Source organism: Lissotriton vulgaris, chromosome 6 (genome assembly GCF_964263255.1).
Source record: "Lissotriton vulgaris chromosome 6, aLisVul1.2, whole genome shotgun sequence".
NCBI lineage: Eukaryota > Metazoa > Chordata > Amphibia > Caudata > Salamandridae > Lissotriton > Lissotriton vulgaris.
In genome coordinates this window covers 163938897-163959186 of record NC_141694.1, presented here as the reverse complement: position 1 = coordinate 163959186, position 20290 = coordinate 163938897, and positions in this window count along the sequence as shown.

Below are 20290 nucleotides of genomic sequence, written 5' to 3'. Positions count from 1 at the left end.
GGGCAGCTTGGGGAGCTGGCAGCATTACTGTTAGCGGAAATGGATAGGGCCTTCGATTCCCTGAGTTGGGTGTACCTGTTCGCTTTGCTGCGGCGCCTTAATCTCGGCCCGTGTATTTTGGCCTACCTGCAGCTGTTGTAAACAGACCTTACAGCGTTGGTGTGGGTAGGGGGGGTGATTTCTCTCTCCTTTCGGATCCAGCGTGGCACGCGTCAGAGCTGCCTCCTCTCCCCCTACCATTTCGCGCTCGCCATGGAGCCATTGGCGGCATGGGTGCGCATCGATGCTCAGCTTCGGGGGTTCAGATGGGCGCCGGGCCACACTGATAAGATAGCACTCTATGTGGACGATGTCCTTTCCTGTCTTACAGATTTAGATAGGTTGGGCCGAGATTACTACGTATCTTGCAGGTTTTTGGTGAGACCTCCGGGCTCTATATGAATACGGGCAAATCTACACTGTGGGTCTTGGGCGGTGGACAGAGGGTGGGAGACTGGGCCTCAGCCCTTCAACCGGCGTCAGGGGGGATGAAGTACCTAGGGCTCTACAGATCAGATGCCCCAGTCTTATCTAGAGACCGAAATCTGGCCCCGGAGCGTACACGCGATGATCTGAAGGTGTGGTCCCGCATGCCCCTGACGATTTATGGCAGGTTGGCCATTTTCATAATGGTAGCGCTTCCCCGCCTTCTTTATCAATTGCAGAATCACCCCTACCAGATTTTGGCCCGCTCGTTCCAGCAGGTTAATTCGGCTCTGGGTGGGTTTCTATGGGAGGGGGGTGCAGTTCGGGTGGCCCTGCGCACCTGTTTCCTATCCGCGTACACTGGGGGGCTTGCTACGTCGGATGTCCTCTCCTACAATCAGGCGGCACACTTGCTTGTTCTCAACGAGTGGCGGTATGGAGATAGATAGAGGGGACTGCCCTATTCAGTCGAGCGGCACCTGATGGGTACTAGGTCCTTACACACGCTGCTGTATTCCGCGCCATTACGAAAGTGCCTTCCCTCGGCTACACAGGTGGTGTTTTATGTCTGGAGGCGGGCTCAGAGTAGGATGGGGTGGTGGAATGTTCTGACCCAGGAGGCTCCTCTTTGAGGAAATGGGTGGTTGCCCCATCTGGCAGCGCTACAGGGCTTCCAGGGTTGGGACTCTATAGGCATCCCTAGGAGACGTGATGACAGACCTGACACTCAAATCCTTTCAAGATCTTCAAGACGAATATGGGAGGCTGCGGTACCTGTTCTTCAAACACTTACCATTTACACAAGCGCTGACACTTCACTTGGAAGGTCAAGAGTCCCTTCTCGACTTTAGTCCAATAGAGGCGAAGGTGTTTATGGGTGAACTATCTGAACACAAGATCTCTTGCATTTATCAGACGCTAGTTTATCAATGTCCCACTGACCTACAGAGGCTCAGGATGGCATGGGAAGAGGATGCGGCCGATCTGGAGGAAGAGGACTGAGCGGAGGCACTGGCAAGCCCATGGGGCAGCAATATCTACACGCCTACGACTGGTACAATTCAAATACTTGCATCATGTATACTTCACCAGAGTGCGCCTGTGGAGGGCAGGAATGATTGGCTCCCCTGAGTGTCTCCGCTGTGGGACAGATGAGGGCACACTTATGCATACAGTCTGGGGTTGCCTTGCGCTGCATCGATTTTGGAGGGGGGTGTTCTCCTGCCTTTCGGAGGTGTTAGCATGGGAGATTCCCCACACGCCACGATTGGCCTTGCTGCATGTTATGGAGGATATTCGGGGCAATAGATATAAGCGTCACCTGTTGCTGCTAGGTCTTACACTGGCAAAGAGGGATATAGCCAGGGCATGGAAGGCGCCCCAGGCTCCGCCATTAGCTGCATGGAGGAATGGGATGGACTTTTGTATGGGGCTCGATCTGCCGATCTTTATTGTCAGGAGATGCCCCGTAAACATTTTAAGATTTGGAAAAGATGGGCGGACTACTGGGGGCTGGAACTTGACCCGCCGCCGGAGGGGCTCGCTCTCTTGCCAGTCTGAAAGGTGGGTGGAGTTTGGGATTTGTGGGGTGTTTGATGGACTCAGTGTGTTGTTCCGGAAATGTAAACCTTTATTAGTGGTGGCATAAACGCATTCGGGGGGAGGTCCGGAGGGGGTTTGTTTGGTTATAAAAGTCAACTGCATTATTGTTGATCCGTTGATGTGTGCAGTCGTCTCCGGGTTGCGGAGCTATGTAATAGATGTGACCTGTGACAAATAAAATCTGTTTAAAAAACAAAATAGCAATAACACATGTATGGAAAATGTGGAACCAAATATATAACTGTGTAGCAAATAAAACTGATGTTGAAAACATTGTTGTATCAATTATACTTATAATAAAAATTAATTCTAAAAGAAAGTGTAACTGTGTTAAAAATTCAAAATATGAAAAAATGTTATAATAGTAAAAAAATGTGTACATATTATTAGTAAATACATAAGAACACTCCACTCAACATTAAAACACGTATACATAATACTTAAACTAAATGTACTTTTCCCATTCCTATTTAGACCACATTATTGAAGCCGTTTGACATTAAAGGGACTATATTTACTACTTACAATCCAATTTGTGCAAAGCATTGGACATTAAAGTGGTAAAATTTACTATTCCTGCTCCAACATAACCTACATTGGCGAAGGTGTTGAACATTAACCAGGTTAGATATTCAATGTCCACTGCAATCCAAGACAAAAGGAGGAAATTATTGGACATTGAATAAGTTAGATTTTATAATCTCACTCAATATCACCTACATTGGAGAATGTGAGGAACATGAAAGGGGTTATATTTAGTATTCCAACTCCTACCTATGCTACATTAGGGATGGTGTTGGACATTAAACGGTTTAGATTTACTCTTCCTTCTCAAATCTAACCTACATTGGGGAAAGTGTTGGAAATTGAAGTGGTTAGGTTTGATATTCTCACTCCAAACTAACCTACATTGGAGAAGGTGTTAGACATTGAAGAGGTTAGATTAGTATTCCCTCTCGAATCTAAATTAAATTGTGGAATGTGCTTGATATTCAAGGGGTTATATTTATTATTTCCACTCCAATCTAAGGTACATTGGGGAAGGTGTTAGACATTAAAGGGGTTCAATGTATTATTCTCATGCTAATCTAAGCTACCTTGGGAAAAGTGTTAGACATTAAAGGGGTTACATTTACAATTCCCACAGCAATGTAAACCTAATTTGGGAACCCATAACACTTTAAGATATATTTAATATACAAACGTAATTTAATTCTAACACAAATTTTATTTAAAACAATAGGTTTTAAATTAGGTAAAAATGATCACTTCTTTAAATTAAAATATTTTTAAAAAAGCAACATTTTATCAATTGTAAATAAAATCACTTCATAATGCTTTTTATACCATATAGTTAATCAAAAAAGTGAATCTATAATTAAAAACATAAAAAATAAAAAATCACAGAAATGTCTAATAGTATATTTGTTTCTTCCCTATTAAAATATAACATTATAATAAACTCTAATCATAATAACGAATTTAAATAATGTAAAACATATAAATTAATTCAAATATACTAAATAAAATAAATCAACTACATTTATAAATGATGAAGAATATCTCTAAAATACATTTGACAAATGTATTTAGATTTAATTAATGTATACATTATGTTCAAGAAAAACGAAGGGGTCCATTAGGATGTCGGGCGGTGGCACCACTGTGGTGCTGGCAGGGCGGAAAAATTCCTTTTACCGCCCGTGAGCAGCGGTACTCACGTTCGACATATTAGTATAGCAAACATATGTCATTTCCCGACCGCCGCGGAGCCATTAAAGTGCTCCTGGCACCGCGGCGGTGGGAGCCAATGGAGATTCACCGCCGTGCGGAATGACGTCCACCCTGCTCCACAAATTAGGATGGCCCAAACAGGCAGACGCACCGCAAGCAGAGACACCTCCCAACCAGAGACAGCGGAAACTCGACAGCAGAGTGCCATAGCAGAGACCCGGTCCTCTCCACCCGGTCATGAACGCCATGGACCCAACTCTACCTATGCATCCGGTCAAGTACCTGCTACAGCACTACCATCAAATGGGACACCACGGCCGCCGCTGCAGGTACACAAATACACAAATAGAACACACAACACACGAGATGACACAGGGTCCAATTCCACTACAGACACCCTGCTGGGGGGCACAACACATCCACAAGGGCACCCACACATAACCCACGGGCCAACAAGTCACACCTCTACATCCGGGACACACATTGACCGCGAACTAGCAGCAACGTCCCGTTCCCGGTCACGCCACCGCTGTGGTCAACACATGCGCTGGGAACCTACACCTCAAAAGACCAGACCCTTGCATGGAAGCAAACATGGCCGACTTCACTCTGCAGATTATGTGGCCGCGCAGAAGAAACTTTTACTCATATATTGTGCATCTGTCCATTTCTGACCAATTTGAGACGTTACTATCTTTTCCACGTATTTTGTTTATTCCAAATCAGAACGTGTCGCCCAGCTGTCATGATAGCACTGAACAGTCACCAGCTGCAGACAGCTTGCAGGGCCACCAGATTCTTTCAAAAACCGAGCCTTCTAATACTGAATACTGAAAAAATGGTGACCAACGGGACAAAATCGAAGACTCGAAGTGCTACGAATGCTTCAGTACACAGACAAAGCAAGACCGTTTAAAAAAATATATGTATATATTTTTTTAAAACATATGTACATTACAGAATGTCAATGTTCTTCTATTTTAATGTCAGTTCGAATATTTTTTAATGTATCAAAATTGTAAAGGTTTTAATTAACCATATGCAATAAATGTACTTTACTTACTTTACTATCTGGACAAAGCAACCCAATCAATGCACTACAGGGGATGCCTAAATCAACATGGTGACCATCACACCCTGCAATCACATTGCAGCAACACACTAAATAGACCACAGCAGTGCCTGTAACCCTGAATATCTGCCATGACTGAGCCATGTTGAGGCCACACATTACAACACCATGCCCGTGGATGAAGTGTAACAGACACACAACTTGCCCTGCCCACACCTATCATGTCCCAACACGCATTGCCAGTGGCAGACCTTCAGGGAACAGGAGGGGACAACACACACACCTACTAGGACATGACAGTCCACAATGTCAAGTAGGCAATACCAAGCACCATGTGTGTGGTACTCTGGGTCACCTTGTTGTCAGATGTGTGGGCCTCACCGATCATGGTGCTTGCAAAGTAGGCATACATGAATTCACACTCAGATAGTGGACCCTGATGTTCAACCCCTAATAGATTCCCTACACTATCCCAATGCAGAATAACCATGTGGATGCTAATACATCTTGCTATGAGAAAGCACAGCAGGAAGGATCAGCTTTGTAAGGTCAGTTTGTCCCAATGCCTGGCACTAGCACACATCCCAGCAGCCACTCACATGTCATAGCACAGCACCATCACACGAACTTCACATGGGCCACCGTTGCCACAGGCCCTGTACACATGCATCCGATCCCAGCCAAAGTCACCCTCCCCAAATACTCACCGCTGCCTTGCTGGCGCTGCTCCTTCAGATGTGCATCCAGCTCAGGAGTAGTCACTGCCAAAATGCGGGCCATCAGTGGTGTTAAGTTGCGCCGTGCCAAACGCCCATTGCGCGGTTGCAGCCCAAAAGTATCTATAGTTATAAAGACCGGCCGGGACGGAGAGACCGGACCGCTTATCGGCGACGAGAGAAACAGACTAAGGCACCGAACAGATGTGTCTAGGCTACCGCCCTTTAAATGAGAGGTGCTCAAAAATCTAATTAGTGAAAGAACACCACACACGAATAACAAGTGGTTCAGCGCCGTTGTAAAGAATCTCTAACCAGAACACAATAATAGAGAGTTTACGGTCCTGATGAGAACCCCATAACAAACGGGAGTTCAAAACGCGTAGACCTTATTATTGTTTGAACCATAAGGATATTAAAAGTGCCATCTGTATTTGGATCAAGTTATTTGAAAAATGTATACTATGGTTCTTGTGTAAAAATTATATGAATTGCACTGAATATTTTTGCTACTAGTATTACTGAGTGTGTATGTGGTTGATGTGACAGATTTGTTAGGAAAGAATGTGTATGATAGTTATGAAAGGGTTCAATGTTGTAAAAAATTATATGTATATTGATTGATGTTTTGTTTAAAAATTTTCCTTTGACTATTGAATAAGTTGCTAAAATACATGAAAAAATGACAAAGTAAATGAAAATAAAAATCAAAGAGATTGATTCAAAAAATTGACTTGGCCTACATAACGTTTAATTCGTATGTGGTTGATACAAATAAGGATTGTAATTCATATTGGCAGCACTGGCAGTTGTTTTTTTGATATAATTAAGGCAGGGTTTGGCCTTGCTGCCTGGGAGCCCATACCCAGTTACGTGTACCCAAAGTTATCTTAGCCACGTTCTTTGTCAGCCGGCTGATGTCGTCCCACCTCTTGTGGCAGTGGGTGCGTCGTTGGTTGGATACCCCCAGGGCTCGCACCTTTGCTGCAATGGCCCTACACACGGCCTTGCGCTGGTGTACCTTGAGCTGCAGGTATGGGAGAAAAGAAGTTTAAATGAGCAGTTACACAGTGTCATGTACCAACATCTATCAGTACAGTGGCAAGACACAGAGGGCCCGATTCACAGAATGAACTTAAGACTAAATCCTAAACTTACTACTATTTGGTATTCACAGAATGCACTTACTACTTTCGGGATTCACAAAGTGAACTTACTACTTTCGGGATTCACAGAATGAACTTACTACTTTCGGTATTCACAGAATATATTTAAGACTACTAACTTTACGTCCGAACTCGGGCCGTAAATTCCGGCCCGGAGGCGGAGTTTCCGGCTTGGGGGCGGAGCTTACGGGCCTGAGGCGGAGCTTGCGGGCCGGAGGCGGAGCTTACGGCTTGGAGGCGGAGCTTCCGGCTCGGAGGTGGGTATTTAGCCATGGCTGAAATCTCCAACTCTGGCCCGGAAGCTCCGCCTCCAAGCCGCAAGCTCCGCCTCTGGCCCGGAAGCTCCGCCTCCGGGCCGCAAGCTCCGCCCACAAGCCGGAAACTCCGCCTCCGGGCCGGAATTTACGGCCCGAGTTCGGACGTAAAGTTAGTAGTCTTAAATCTATTCGGTGAATACCGAAAGTAGTAAGTTCATTCTGTGAATCCCGAAAGTAGTAAGTTCACTTTGTGAATCCCGAAAGTAGTAAGTGCATTCTGTGAATACCAAACAGTAGTAAATTTAGGATTTAGTCTTAAATTCATTCTGTGAATCGGGCCCAGACTCAGGACCTATTGTAATCTCTCTCAATCCCAAACTGGGGGACACCTCACAAGTGCACTCTGCATGGGCCAAACAGATGTGATTACATGCATACATGAGGGTGTAGAGGGTACCTGATATTCACACATACATGCAGAATGACTGCATTGAACCCCCCCAGTGGCTCGCAGACATCACCAGTCCCATGCATGTCTGACCCCCCCCCCATCTGTCCTACAGCTTCCTTTATGATAACTTTCCAGTACACTGGGACCACCATACAGCCTTGGGTACTGTGCCGCAAAACACACAAGATGATGGACGGAATGTTGCACAATGGCAAAACATTCACCCCCAGTCACAGATCTGGGTTTAATCCATCGTTATTTTGCTCACCAAGCCACCCCAGTTCAGACATGACCATATGCAAATCAGTCTTGACCCTGTGCCTCATGGGAACAGTCCAGCCCGAACTGCCAAGCCATGTCTTTCCTGGACCAGAATCAAGCATCCTATTTACTTATTTATTTATTTATTTATTTATTTAAGAAGCTTATAAAGCGCACGGCTACCCACGTCGGGGGTGTCCCGGCGCTAAGAGAACAAGTTAATCACCAGAGGAGGTTACCTGGTTCAAAACCATCCAAAACCTGGGGCTGCTAGTTTGCGTCGGAAGACTTGCTCTGACTCAATGAACCTAAGGTCCAGAGGTAGGCTATTCCAGTACTTGGCTGCCGTCACACCGAATGTCTGCCGCCACTTCGGGTGAGCCTAAATCTGGGAACAGTCAGTAGGCGGAGGCTGTTCGATCTCAGGTGTCTTACTGATAAAGATAACTTGAGTCTTTTGCTCAGGTAAGCCGGGCCAATTCCATGAATGGCCCGAAAGGCAAGGATCAGGATTTTGAACTGAATGCGTCGGGCGTTGGGAAGCCAGTGTATGTCATCCCGATAAGCTCTAACCGAGTTGCGGATAGGGATGTTTCCAATGAGCCTAGCTGCCGCGTTCTGAACGATTTGCAATCGGTCAATAAGATAGAGGGGGGCACCAGCATATAGGCTGTTGGCGTAGTCCAGATGTGCCGTAATGAGAGCCTGGACAATCGTTTTGCGGGACGCCTGAGGGAGATAGGGAAAAATCTTCCTAATCATACGCAACTTATTGAAGCAGGCCGCAGTAACTCTGTTGACCTGAGCTTTGCAGGACATGGTGTTGTCAAATAGGAAGCCAAGATTGCGGGCTGACTGCACTGGATTGGGAGGGGGATTCAAGACAGTAGGCCACCACAAAGTAGCGGAGGGAGCTGATTTCTGGCTCAAAAAAGCACCTCAGTTTTATCCGTATTTAGGGCCAGATGATTAGAAGCCATCCATGCGCAGATGTTGCCAAGGCAGTTGCGAAAGTTGGAAAAATGGGAGTCTGAGTGGTCTCTGAAGGAAAAAACAAGCTGAGTATCGTCAGCGTATGAGACCACCCTGACCCCCCATGACTCAACTACCCTGGCAAGCGGGCCCAGATATGCGTTAAACAAAAGAGGGCTTAAGGCGGAGCCCTGAGGCACGCCGCACATAAGGGGTTTATCCTCTGATTCGAATGGACGCAGAAGTACCCTTTGGGATCGCCCGGAAAGAAAAGATTTAATCCATGCCAGGGCCGTGCCACCAATCCCCAGCTGCTGTAGACGAGTCACAAGTATTTCATGTGACACAGTATAGAATGCAGCGGACAGGTCGAGGAGCACCAGCATGGCCTCCTCGCCCCTGTCCACTGATTCCCGAATAGTCTCAGATACTTCCAGCAGCGCAGTCTCGGTGCTGTAGCCGGTTCTAAAACCGGACTGTGAATCGTGCAGCAACTGGTTGGTTTCTAGGTACAGGGCCAATTTATTCTGGACCACTTTATCTAAGATTTTGGCAGGTTTAGGCAAAAGCGATATGGGACGATAATTGCTGAATTGGAAAGGATCCGCATCTGGTTTCTTCAGAATGGGGAGCAGCCTAGCCTGTTTCCAGACCGAAGGGAATTGACCACGGGTCAAGGAAGCATTCCAGATGGAAAGGAGAGGGTTGAATAAAACAGGGGCGAGATTACCCATCACTTTGGCAGGGACTGGGTCTAATGGTGAGCCTGACTTGACCTGGTTTAAAAGTGTCAAAGCTAAATCTGGCGTCAGCTCGTTGAAAGAATTAAAGGAGCAATGTTGGAGGTATGATACTCCTGGCTGAGGACTAGATGATACGGAATCAAAGGAGGAAGAAAGTTTAATAATTTTTTCCTGGAAAAAATCAGAGAGTCCATTGCAAAGAGCTTGCGTGGGGGCGCACTGGGCTTTCAAGGCAAGAGGATTCGCAAAATCCTTCACAATAGTGAAGAGAGTTTTAGAGGAATTCTTAGCCTGTTGAACAAGTTTTGAGAAGTAAGCTCTCATCGTGGAACGTTTGAGTTTTTGAAATTTGTTCAGGGCCGTTTTATAGGCCAATTTGGTAATAGGATCATAGGCCTGGCGCCATTTACGTTCCAGCTGTTTGCACCTACTCTTTTCCTCACGCAGCATGGGGGAGAACCAAGGAGCAGATGGACGAGATCTGGAGGAAGTCATGGGAGCTAGAGGGGCAATGGTATCTAGTGCAGAGGTAAGAACAGAGTTATATCTAACAGTTTCCTTGTTAAGATCTTCCAACAAATTGAATTGAAAGAGGAAACAAGGGTCGATGGACTCACACGTGACTTTGGACCATTTGCGACCACTATCCTAGGACCGGTTTCTGGCTATCAGCCGTCTTCAGCCAGGATAGCTTGACTCCAGTCTCTTAGTGAGCAAGGGACCCAAGTCTGGGCATACCCTTCCCACATAGGGTGAACAGCAAAACATACAAGATGATGGATGGAATGTTGTACAATGGCAAAACAATCACCCCCAGTCACAGATCTGGGTTTAATCCATCGTTATTTTGCTCAACAAGCCACCCCAGTTCAGACATGACCATATGCAAATCAGTCTTGACCCTGTGCCTCATGGGAACAGTCCAGCCCGAACTGCCAAGCCATGTCTTTCCTGGGCCAGAATCAAGCATCCTAGGACCGGTTTCTGGCTATCAGCCGTCTTCAGCCAGGATAGCTTGACTCCAGTGGCTTAGTGAGCAAGGGACCCACGTCTGGGCATACTCTTCCCACATAGGGTGAACAGCAAAACACACAAGATGATGGACGGAATGTTGCACAATGGCAAAACATTCACCCCCATTCACAGATCTGGGTTTAATCCATCGTTATTTTGCTGACCAAGCCACCCCAGTTCAGACATGACCATATGCAAATCAGTCTTGACCCTGTGCCTCATTAGAACAGTCCAACCCGAACTGTCAAGCCATGTCTTTCCTGGACCGGAATCAAGCATCCTAGGACCGGTTTCTGGCTATCAGCTGTCTTCAGCCAGGATAGCTTGACTCCAGTGGCTGGCTTAGTGAGCAAGGGACCCACGTTTGGGCATACCCTTCCCACATAGGCTGAACAGCAAAACACACAAGATGATGGACGGAATGTTGCACAATGGCAAAACATTCACCCCCACTCACAGATCTGGGTTTAATCCATTGTTATTTTGCTCACCAAGCCACCCCAGTTCAGACATGACCATATGCAAATCAGGCTTGACCTTGTGCCTCATGGGAACAGTCTAGCCCGAACTGCCAAGCCATGTCTTTTCTGGACCAGAATCAAGCATACTAGAACTGGTTTCTGGCTATCAGCCGTCTTCAGCCAGGATAGCTTGACTCCAGTGGCTTAGTGAGCAAGGGACCCACGTCTGGGCATACCCTTCCCACACAGAGTGAACAGCAAAACACACAAGATAATGTACGGAATGTTGCACAATGGCAAAACATTCACCCCCAGTCACAGATCTGGGTGTAATCCATTGTTATTTTGCTCACAAAGCCACCCCAGTTCAGACATGACCATATGCAAATCAGTCTTGACCCTGTGCCTCATGGGAACAGTCCAGCCGAACTGCCAAGCCATGTCTTTCCTGGACCGGAATCAAGCATCTTAGGACCGGTTTCTGGCTATCAGCCGTCTTCAGCCAGGATAGCTTGACTCCAGTGGCTTAGTGATCAAGGGACCCACGTCTGGGCATACCCTTCCCACATAGGGTGAACAGCAAAACACACAAGATGATGGACGGAATGTTGCACAATGGAATAACATTCACCCCCAGTCACAGATCTGTGTTTAATCCATCATTATTTTGCTCAACAAGCCACCTCAGTTCAGACATGACCATATGCAAATCAGTCTTGACCCTGTGCCTCATGGGAACAGTCCAGCCCGAACTGCCAAGCCATGTCTTCCCTGGACCGGATTCAAGCATCCTAGGACCGGTTTCTGGCTATCAGCCATCTTCAGCCGGGATAGCTTGACTCCAGTGGCTTAGTAAGCAAGGGACCCACGTCTGGGCATACCCTTCCCACATAGGGTGAACAGCAAAACACACAAGATGATTGACGTAATGTTGCACAATGGCAAAACATTCAAACCCAGTCACAGATCTGGGTTTAATCCATTGTTATTTTGCTCACCAAGCCACCCAAGTTCAGACATGACCATATGCAAATCAGTCTTGACCCTGTGCCTCATGGGAACAGTCCAGCACGAATTGCCAAGCCATGTCTTTCCTGGACCGGAATCAAGCATCCTAGGACCGGTTTCTGGCTATCAGCTGTCTTCAGGCAGGATAGCCAGAATAGCTTGACTCCAGTGGCTGTGCCAGCACCTCGTCCACTAGGACTTCCTGCTCCTCACTTGTGAATGGACTGGCACAGATTCTCTCTGTCCTTGCCATCCCTGTGGACATGGAACACCTGTGGTTGATGTCAGTGGTGAGGAGTCCCAGGCAGCAGGCTCTTGAGGCAGTAGGAGGAGAGGGTCCCAGGCAGCAGGCTCTTGGGGCAGCAGCAGGAGAGGGTCCCAGGCAGCAGGTTCTTCAGGCAGCAGCAGGAGAGGGTACCAGGCAGCAGGCTCTTCAGGCAGCAGCAGGAGAGGGTCCCAGGCAGCAGGCTCAACAGGCAGCAGCAGGAGAGGGTCCTAGGCAGCAGGCTCTGTGAACAGTGGAAATGTGAGGCTCAATCCCACCAATTTATAGCCCCCTGGGGTCATTTGTAAGGTGCAAAGCTGCAACAATTGGTTGTCCAGGTCTGCCTCATACAAAAGTATCCAGGGACCAACTCCACGCTGACGGAGCACGCTTTCCGCAACTTTTCAAAAGTGCATCATGCCACCGAAATAATCGCTCCCATTGGCTGTTGGCAAAGCACCATGGCGGTGATGCAACGCAGGGGCCGGGGGTGCGCTACCACAATGGTGCAACTTTCAAACCCATCCAAGGACCGCCTCCGCGGTGGCGGAGCTGTTAGGATTTGTGCACAGCAAAGAGCATGTCCCCTCTCATTGCAATAGTGGTCTCTGTAATAGCTCTCTTTAAACATACTACTGAAAGTCTTTCTTGTTATCTCAGCCCCTCCCTAAGACTTCTGTGTATGTTGCTCAATGTATTCACAAGTTTGGACATTGCTGTCTTGTTTGCACATTGGACCTTGCTTTTACCAAGGCCTATTTAGAAAACATTGGTCCTTGCTTTTACCAAGGCTTATTTAGAACACTCCTCTGTAGGCCATGTGTTACTTCAACTCATTAGCATAATAACTGAAGCTCTGCACACCTGCTTGTGAGAACCACACCCAGTTCTTCGAACCACACCCAGCTCTTCGAACCACACCCAGCCCTGTCTATAAAAGGCAGCCCCTGAGCCTCACCCAGTGCTTGTGTTCGTCTACCTCCCACTTACCTGAGAACAGATCCAGCGGCACTGGCACTCCTGCTCTCTCCAGACCTTCATTGACTTCAACGGGCGCGGCTTCTGGCTCTTCCTTCTTCTGGTTTCCGGCTACTTCTTGCCTCAGCCCCTCTTCTGACCACTGCAATCGACCTGAAAAAGAGAAAGAGGTCAAGGTTAGACTGATCAGTATCCCTTTTCAGCAACAAGTAAGTGCAAAACCTTTTATTACCTGAAAGAACTTTATTGGCGATTTCTGGATTCATGAAAAGACAATTTGGAACAAGATCTCTCTCACGAACTTTGTGGTTCAAACCCTTTGTTACAAGAATACTTTGTGGAACTTTGTGAAATAAACATTGTTTTACATGGAACTTTTTTAAGAATCGAACAGAGGAAACCATTGATAGCAAGTCAAATAGTAAATCAAGGACTTGCACAAATTACCTGCTGTATTTTGATGCAAAAGTACAGTATTTGTTTTATAAAAAGTCTGGAAATGTGTGAAAAGTGAGTTTGCTATTAAGAATTTAGGCTTTAGTTATATTAAGGTGAATGTTAGACGTTGGTAATTCTGATAATGATATTCGTTGGATTCTACAGAAGTTTTACAGTAATAGAAAGCACATCCCGGAACAGTAACACATTCCAAACCTGGAAGCTTGAGACCAGGATCCAAGAGGCAGTTTTAGAGGAGAATTTCAAATAAGATTAAGGTTTAGTCAGGATTCTAGGTTGCACTTATCTGTTCTTTGTTTATGTTTCATTAGGCACCAGTTTCTACAGAAGTCAGAGAGGGCCGCAGATTTTAGCAGCTCTTCTACAGTGGAAACGCAAGAACGGTGTTGTCTCTCTTTTTTTATTTTATCCACTACCCCCCTTCACTTGAGCTTCTGGTTCTTAGTGCACTGTTTTAAAACTAGTGTGCTGGAACAAGCAGTTTCAGGGTGGGGTCGGACTGTCTTCAACCTCCATCAGAACTGAACAGAAACTCAGGTGAGCTGGGCTTTGATAGAAGCACAAGCCTTTAAAATATTCATATTTGTTGGACGATGAATGCCGGGGAAGAAACAGAGGGCATTGACGCCACGGATATGGCGCAGGCCCTAAACGAGGACTTGGCCCATAATGAATCAGTTTCTGGCATCTTGCAACATATGCAAGAGGAAATAGAGAAATTAAAGTTGGAAAACACCTTTTTAAAACAGGATCTAAGCAGGTATAAACCGAGGGAATCTCAGTGGAACACAGCTTTTACGCCTTTTTTTAAAACCTCCTCAGAGACAGGGGCGCGAGCAAAACATGCAACTTCCCCCCCCCCCCCAGTTGAGGTTACTGTTAATGTTCCTAATGCTGTGCCTTTAGTAGCACCTGAACGTTTTCATGGAGATAGTAACAAATTCCATGTTTTTATCAATCAATGTCAATTACTCTTCGTTTGTAAACCACAACAGTTCCATACTGATGCTACGAAAGTGGCATTCGTCTAGTCTTATTTGGGCGGAACAGCAGCCAATTGGTCAATTCCTTTCGTGGATAGAGATGATACCATCCTCCATAATTGGAATCAATTTAAACATACTATGACCAGCCTTTTTGCAAAACACACTTTTATGCAGGCAAGTGATAATGAGCTTTTAAATCTTAAACAAGGTAACACGGATTTATTGACCTATCTCACTAGTTTTAATCGTTTACTCACCGAAATGCGTGTCTCCCTTTTTTATAAAGGTTTGAGAGACGAGTTAAAAGACGCGCTGGCTCATATCGTTGATTTGCCAGAAGACTATTCTGACTTTGCAGATTTAGTCGTGAAATTGGAACACAGACTAGGAGAAAGAAAGGGAGATACATCCAAACTGGAATCGCTGTTAACTTTTATTAGACATTAGAAGAAAGACACAGATAATAAACTCCCTGAACCTGAGCCTATGCAAATAGGGACACTCAGAGGTCCACTCACGTCAGAGGAAAAAGAAAGAAGGAGAAAACTTCAATTATGTTTATATTGTGGCAAGGCAGGACATTTTGCCAGAGAATGTCCAGTAAAACCTAAAACTACACGAAAGGGTACTGTTTCCTCTTTCTCCTCAACTGAGTCGGGAAAGGATTAAGCTCAACAAAGTGGGAGGTTACTTGTTTGAGAAAACATCTTAATCAAACCTCTGATTCTGCAGCCTTCATGGTACCGCACATACCGAGACATTTCATAATTCAGATCTTTTTAATTGTTACTACCCAAGTTAGACATTCTCTCCCTGTCCTACTGGACTCAGGAGCAACAGGAAATTTTGTGGATAATAAGTTAGCTAACACATTAGGTCTTCCTATTTGCCTAAAGCCTTGTCCAGAAGCAGTATGTGCAGTGGATGGGTCAGAATTGACCTCTTGATTAATCACAAAACTAACAAGTCCGCTTGTCATGGTCTGTCAAAACGGAAACACAGAGAGGATAGCTTTGATCTGATAGATACACCTAATTTTGGCTTGATTCTCGGGGTACCCTAGTTAACAACTCATAACCCAAAAATTGATTGGGTGAACAGAACAGTTACTTTGGATTCCTCATTCCGTAGAACCAATTGTTATCAAGAAGCAGGTACAGAACAGAGCTCAGTAATACACTGTGCTAGTGTTATACAAGACGAACCAAGTCTCCCTCCTGAATATTTTGACTTTAAAGACGTTTTTGATCGGGTGAAGGATAGTGTGTTACCCCCACATCGGTCATATGACTGCCGTATAGATCTCATCCCAGGGGCCCTTTTACCTAATAACAGAGTATATGCTTTGACTGACGAAGAGACCAAATATTTAAGAACCTACCTAGACGACCTACTACAGTCTGGGTTCATCCGACATTCCACCTCTCCGGTGTCATCTCCACTTTTTTTATCCCGAAGCCGGGTAAATCTCTGCGCGCGTGTATCGACTATAGAGGACTAAATAAGGCTACAACAAAAAAATAAATATCCTCTTCCTCTAATACCTGTGTTGTTGGATCAATTAAGACATTCTACTGAATACACTAAACTAGAACTGCGGGGAGCTTACCACCTGGTCCGAATAAAAGAGGGGGATGAGTGGAAGACAGCCTTCAAGACAAAGTTTGGTCTATTTGAGTACACAGTAATGCCCTTTGGGATGTGTAATGCCCCTGCAGCCTTTCAATTCTTTATAAATGAGGTCCTACATGAATTCTTGGACATTTGTGTCACAGTATACATAGACGACATCCTCATTTACTCTAAGAACCCGGAAGAACATACCCAACATGTTCGTGCAGTATTATCAAAGTTAAAAGAAAATCATCTCTTTGCTAAATTAGAAAAATTTAATTTTAATGTCAGCAAAGTGGACTTTTTAGGATACTGCCTGTCACCTCAAGGAATAATTATGGATGAAAAGAAAATTAGTTCTATTACTGATTGGCCAGAACCATCATCTGTGAAGGATGTTCAGAAATTTCTGGGTTTCGCCAATTTTTATAGGAGGTTTATTTCTCATTTTGCAGACATTGCGGCCCCAATAACCACCTTGTTGCGGAAAGGGCAACGATTTCTTTGGTCTGAGTAGGCGGCTCACGCCTTTCAACTCCTCAAACAAAAGTTCACTTCAACCCAATTCTGAAACATCCTGATCCTGACCTGCCATTTTTTGTTGAAGCGGATGCTTCACAAGTAGCTTTAGGAGGAGTTCTCCTTCAACGAGATGCAGTAGATGGCAAATTACATCCTATAGCCTTCTATTCCAAAAAGTTATTACCAGCTGAACAAAATTACGCTGTGGCTGAAAGAGAACTATTAGCTATCAAAGTAGCCTTTTCTGAATGGAGGCACCATTTAATGGGAGCCAAGTACCCTGTTACCATCTTTTCTGACCATAAGAACCTACAGTTCTTTGGATCACTAAAAGCATTAACTCCACATCAGATGCGCTGGTTACATTTTTTTAGTACATTTGACTTCATTATAACCTATAGACCAGGTGCACAACAAATTCAATCTGATGTGTTATCTAGATACGGACATACCTCAGACATGAAACAAGACAAAATAGGAGAACCTATTATTCCTCCCCAAAAACGTTTGGCACCAGTACAACAGAAGGATTTCATCACAGATCTATATAATGCACACATGCAAATAGCACCTCAAGATTGGTTAAAGGATTCCCATAACTCAATACAACGAGGTTTATTGTATCACGACAACATGCTGTTAGTGCACACCACAGATATACAAACACAGGTGATAATTTGGCATCACGCCTCACCGTTGACAGGTCATCCTGGCTGGGTAAAAACCCTGGAAAATGTGCGAAAACACTTTTGGTGGGACAATATGAGTAAGGACATTAGGCAATTTGTCACTACCTGTCCAGTTTGTGCAAGACATAAATCTTCTCATAAGGCCCCTGACGGTTTGTTAATACCAATGCCATCACCCAAACAACCTTGGCACACTGTGAGGGTAGACTTTATTGTAGGTTTACCACCAGTAAAATCCTTCACATGATGGTGGATTTTTTGTCTAAAATGGCACATTTTGTACCATTACGGAAATTGCCAACTGCGGCAGAATTTGCCGATGTTTTTATAAGAGAAATTGTGCGTTTACATGGTTTTCCAAGTAAAGTGGTGTCAGACCGAGGTAGCCAGTTCAACTCTAGATTTTGGAAAAATTATGCGAAAAACTGGAAATAGATGTGGCATTATCCACTGCTTTCCATCCAGAAACAGATGGACAAACTGAACGACTGAACCAAACCTTACTTCAAATGCTACGTTGTTTATTGGTTGATTATTCTAGTGAATGGTTGGAAGCTCTGCCTGTAGCGGAGTTTGTTTATAATAATACTGAGCATGCAGCTCTACTTTGCTCACCATTCTATTTCATGCAGGGGTACCATCCGAGAGCTATACCCACTTTATTCGAAGATTCCCTGTTGCCTACAGTAACAGATAGACTAACGAGATTAGGTGACATACAAGAGAAGGCCAGGAAACATTTATTAAAGTACAAAGAAAGCATGAAAGGACAAACAGACAGACACAGATCTGAGGCCCCAATGTATAAAATCGGTGACAAAGTATGGCTCTCCACAAAGTACCTAAATATAGAGGGATGCCATAAGCTGCAACCACGTTTCATTGGACCCTTTAGTATAACTGCCATAGTAAACCGGGTAACAGTAAAATTGGTCTTACCAAAAGAATACCCAGTACATTCTACATTCCATGTGTCCTTGCTTAAGCCTTACAACCCAAATACCCGACTTGAACCACCATCTCCACCCATACCAATTAAGGGAAATCTAGAATATAAAGTGAAAAGCATAAAAGACGCAAAAAGAATTCAAGGACGTCTGTTTTATTTAGTAGAATGGAAAGGATATGACGAAACTGAGAATTCATGGGAACCAGCGTCCTATGTACATGCCCTACGGTTGATTAGACAGTTTTATCCAAAAAATCCAGGGAAACCCCGTCTAGTAGGAGGGCCTTTGAGGGGGCGACTATTAGGGTTTGTGCACAGCAAAGAGCATGTCCCCTCTCATTGCACTAGTGGTCTCTGTAATAGCTCTCTTTAAACATACTACTGAAAGCCTTTCTTGTTATCTCAGCCCCTCCCTAAGACTTCTGTGTATGTTGCTCAATGTATTCACAAGTTTGGCCATTGCTGTCTTGTTTGCATATTGGACCTTGCTTTTACCAAGGCTTATTTACAAAACATTTGACCTTGCTTTTACCAAGGCTTATTTAGAACACTGCTCCCTAGGCCATGTGTTACTTCAACTCATTAGCATAATAACTTAAGCTCTGCACATCTGCTTGTGAGAACCACACCCAGTTCTTCGAACCACACCCAGCTCTTCGAACCACACCCAGCCCTGTCTATAAAAGGCAGCCCCTGAGCCTCACCCAGTGCTTGTGCTCGTCTACCTCCCACCTACCTGAGAACAGATCCTTCAGCGCTGGCACTCCCTCTCTCTCCAGACCTTCATTGACTTCAACGGGCGCGGCTTCTGGCTCTTCCTTCTTCTGGTTTCCGGCTACTTCTTGCCTCAGCCCCTCTTCTGCCACTGCAATCGACCTGCAAAAGAGAAAGAGGTCAAGGTTAGACTGATCAGTATACTTTTTCAGCAACAAGTAAGTGCAAAACTTTTTATTACCTGAAATAACTTTATCGGCGATTTCTGGATTCATGTAAAGACAATTTGGAACAAGATCTCTCCCACAAACTTTGTGGTTCAAACCCTTTGTTATAAGAATACTTTGTGGAACTTTGTGAAATAAACATTGTTTTACATGGATCTTTTTTAAGAATCAAACAGAGAAAACAATTGACAGCAAGGCAAATAGTAAATCAAGGACTTGCACAAATTACCTGCTGTATTTTGATGTAAAAGTACAGTATTTGTTTTATAAAAAGTCTGGAAATGTGTGAAAAGTGAGTTTGCTGTTAACAATTTAGGCTTTAGTTATAATAAGGTGAATGTTAGACGTTGGTAATTCTGATAATGATATTCGTTTGATTTTACAGAAGTTTTACAGTAATAGAAAGCACATCCCAGAACAGTAACACATTCCAAACCTGGAAGCTTGAGACCAGGATCCAAGAGGTATTTTTAGAAGAGAATTTCAAATAAGATTAAGGTTTAGTCAGGAACACATTTAGGGATAGGTTGCACTTATCTGTTCTTTGTTTATGTTTCATTAGGCACCAGTTTCTACAGAAGTCAGAAAGGGCTGCAGATTTTAGCAGCTCTTCTACAGTGGAAACGCAAGAACGGTGTTGTCTCTCTTTTTTTATTTTATCCACTTACCCCCTTCCCTTGAGCTTCTGGTTCTTAGTGCACTGTTTTAAAACTAGTGTGCTGGAACAAGCAGTTTCAGGGTGGGGTCGGACTGTCTTCAACCTCCATCAGAACTGAACAGAAACTCAGGTGAGCTGGGCTTTGACAGGAGCACACCTTCTTCGATTTTCAAATGTGCATCATGCCACCGCAATCATCGCTCCCATTGGCTGTAAGCAATGCCCCATGGCGGTGTCGCACCACTGTGGCCAGGCACATGCCCACCGCCATCTACCCATGTCTCCTTGCCAATGGCTACCGCACTTG